Below are 4,161 nucleotides of genomic sequence, written 5' to 3' on the forward strand. Positions count from 1 at the left end.
CATCTGACGCTGCCGGTTGGGGGGGGGGGAAGGGAGAGGGAGAGGGAGAGGGAGAGAGAGAGATGAAATTAACTACAAAATGGTAATAGGGGATGTCAGCAGGACCCCCACAATCCAAAGAAACCTGCGAGAAAGCAAGATGCTAAGTTAGTAACACGCATTGGAACGACTAATGCAATAACAGAAATATTAATATTTATAGCAGTGGGTATATAGCAGTCTAATAGAATGTTAAGAACTGTAGCTATTATAGCCTGCTTCAGAATCACTCTGCGGCTGGATAAGGGTGTGAACGGCTCCTCCTTGCACTAACATCGTTGAGGTCGTCGGTCCAGCTGTAAAAACAGAGTTCCCATCAGATCACTCTCTGTGGCGTACACACTTAACCCTTGTGTTGTCCTTCGGGTCCCAGTGACCCGAAGGACAACACAAGGATTATGTACTTCCGTTTACTTTGTTGAGAATTGCTCTCTAAACAAGGGTTAATACAGCACCTTAGTTCTTGTTTGTACAGCATTTTGGTCAGCTTAAACTGTGTTTAAATGTGTTCTAGAAATAAACTTTACTTACTTACTTTACAAGAAACAGGGTTTAGAGAGCAATTCTCAACATAAAGGAAATGGGTGTAACATCAGGTTGTCCTTCGGGTCCCAGTGACCCGAAGGACAACACAAGGGTTAAACTCGTTCATGCGACGTGGACGATTACTTGTACCGTTAGCATTAGCTACTGATGCCCAGTGTATCGTAAAGCCTAGAGCGCCCTCTGCTGACTATGCTGAGCTCAGCAGGAACAACCTCACCCATTCAAACAAATGTACTCAAATGACCCTGTGACCAGACACTGATACAGATAATAAAGTAGTTTATGTTTTGAATCCTTATCTTTTGATCATTTCAAAAATTTAAAGGGGGGCTAATATTTGCGTGTCATGTAGAACACATCGTGCCACACATACATTTAGTATATTGCTATTAAACATTACATGTTAATGAATAAATAAAAAATAATTCATTCATTCTACAGGCTATGTAAATGAACTCATCGCCCTCACATTTGAGAGTGTTGTCCCTGACCCAGCACCTTTTACTGAAGAGCTGCAGAAGATCCCCATTCCAGAGGATCTTTGTGCTGAGTTCCCGGTGCCATCCATGGAAGAGGCCATGGCAGGATTTGTGTCATGCTTCAATCCAGCACAGGTCGAAAACCAGTGTAGGTAGTGTCTGCATACTCTGTCCTTATTCGAAGGACGACGCATGAAGGGATAACAACCCTGAACCTTCGACCAAGAAACCCCAGCACCAGCTGCACAAACGTCTGTAGGCCAAATACCTGTAACGACTAAAACAGAATAAATATAAATGACATACTTAACAGGTTACATGTTTTGATTCATGCATATAATTCTAACTGACATTTTGTTTAAACTTTTGCGGTCTTCAGCGAGGGGAGCCAGTCAGAGCTCAGGTGTACAGACAACCTCAACGACTGTAGTGCAAGAAGGAGCAGCGGCAGAGGTACAGACTCCTTGTTAACAGAAGGGCCGGTCACAATAAATAAATTTTTACATTGATCCAATTAAAGGATAAAAATAATAGCAATGGGCATCAGTCCAAGTAAAACCTTTTGTGTAAACATTTTGTTTTTAGTGAGGTGAGCCAGTCTGAGCTCAGCTGGACCGACGACCTCAACGACGTTAGTGCAAGGAGGAGCAACAGCAGAGGTACAGTTAATTTAGCATAAAAATGTATCAATTAAAAATACTGTTATGATTTTGCTGTTATCTGTTTCCCTCAGATGATCACATTGCCCAGCTGCACCACTTTCTGCAGGAAGTTTTTGGAGAGAGCCATTCACACCCTTATCCAGCCGCAGATGGTTTGATGTGACGTCCTACAGTATCTGTTTTTTCTCTCTCTGCTTTCACAGGTTTTCTTTGATCATCGTTGCGCTTGCTGCAACTGTTATTATTAGACTATTTCTACTACAGTTCATATCATTATATTATACCCACTGCTTTAAATATAAATATTTCTATTGTTGCATTAGTTGTTATGTTAAGTTGCTATTGTGGTTGCTGTTCATCTGTTCCATGAATGTCTGTTACCTAGCATCTTTATTAGGATTTTGGTGGTCCTGCTGACACCCATTATTATTATAGTTCATGTCATTATTATATGCCCCTCTCTCTCTCTCTCTGTCCCCCCAACCGGCAGCGTCAGATGGCCGCCCACCAAGAGCCTGGTTCTGTCTGAGGTTTCTGCCTGTTAAAAGGAAGTTTTCCTCGCCACTGTTGCACCAAATGCTTGCTCTTGGCGGGAATTGTTGGGTCTCTGTAAATAAAATTTAATTAAACATTTGTAAGCTTCTGTTGCCAATTGTTTCTCTGCTGTGGCCCTCACACTTCTTGGTGTTGTACAACAGGAGTTTTCTGGTTTAATTAATGTAGCATAATAGATTTAAAACAGCTGTATATAAATATTATTAACTATTTGTTGGAGCACTTACTTTGTCATTACTCTGAGTCTCAGAGGCCCATAATCAGCCCTGTAAATATTCAGTGCGTTCTGCAGTGAATAAGGGTTCAGACAGACAGGTTCCAGGCCTGGGTGGTCCACCATACACTGTGGTGGGTCAGGTAGCTCGTCACATCTTCTTCTGACCTTTATAAAATATTACATACAGTTAAATTACATGTGACAGTGATATTAACAAAAAGCAGGAAGCAAAGTAACCCGGTGATGCTGTGTCTTTGTGCTCTTTGACAACAATTGGTTTATGACATGCTTTTAAATATTTACGTGGATGCAGTGAGATAAACCAGACAATAATCGTAACGTTACCTGAGGTATCTCCCTGCAGCACACATTTTCAACCTCGGACGGCATCCGCTCACAATGTCCACATGTGCACCTGTAGTAACATTAAACATCAACTGAAGCATGAAACAGGAAACGTAAATTGGTTTAATTAAATGAAAACAAACTGAATATATTTTGAAAGAACAATTAACTTTAATACTTGATCTGGGTGTTTTCAAATATGTAATACTGACTAGAGAATGTATTTGAACATTACGACATTGCGAGGACTGAGGTAAGAACATTAAGTAGTAATTTCCTTCATATTCGTAAAGTCTGATACATTTTAAGGTCCCAGGGGACCTCCATGCTGCTGACACCGCTGCCTTTTCCAGGCAACAGCGGTGCACAGAGAGCCGGGGATAACAGGTGGGCGTGTGTCAGGTAACGTTATGTGCTGTGCAACGGAACATAAACACAGACACGGGCATGATAATAACATGAAAACACATCATTCACTCTAAGTGGTTTCTGTGACTTTCAAATGTTTAAAAACCAAAAAGACGCCAAAATACACAGCCACCATACAACGTTAGCCTTAGCCCCGAATAGCCACATCACTGAAGACACTTGTCTAACGTTAGCTGACTATGTCTAAAGCGTTACATACTAAAATAAAAACACAATCAACTTACCACTCTGAAACGTCCTGCTGACCTCTTCTAAAAGAAAATAATTGGTCCTCTTCGCCTGAATCCTCTGAACTTGAGTATTCAGGCTCTAACTGGTAAGGTCTTGCAGATCCCGCTGCCATGTTGGTTTATAGTAGGCTTCCAACAAAATCTGATTCCAGGCCGCCTTCTATGTTTATCTGTGCTTAGCCAATCAGAGCGTTCTATGTTTATCTGTGCTTAGCCAATCAGAGCGTTCTATGTTTATCTGTGCTTAGCCAATCAGAGCGTTCTATGTTTATCTGTGCTTAGCCAATCAGAGCGTTCTATGTTTATCTGTGCTTAGCCAATCAGAGCGTTCTATGTTTATCTGTGCTTAGCCAATCAGAGCGTTCTATGTTTATCTGTGCTTAGCCAATCAGAGCGTTCTATGTTTATCTGTGCTTAGCCAATCAGAGCGTTCTATGTTTATCTGTGCTTAGCCAATCAGAGCGTTCTGCTCTTTAGTTGTGGGCTGAACATTCCATCCAGCAGCGAATCCAAGCGTGTGTGGGAGGGGAGAAAAAGGGCTCTCAGAAAAGTTTGGGAAAATCAACCCAACTCTTTTTTTTGGGTAACACTATTAAATTAGTGTTTAATAGACACATATAAACGGTACAAATATAAGTTTAAGTGTCACCATATGGGAC

This window comes from Perca fluviatilis, unplaced genomic scaffold (genome assembly GCF_010015445.1).
Source record: "Perca fluviatilis unplaced genomic scaffold, GENO_Pfluv_1.0 PFLUV_unplaced_scaf_1, whole genome shotgun sequence".
In the NCBI taxonomy this organism is placed as follows: Eukaryota; Metazoa; Chordata; class Actinopteri; order Perciformes; family Percidae; genus Perca; species Perca fluviatilis.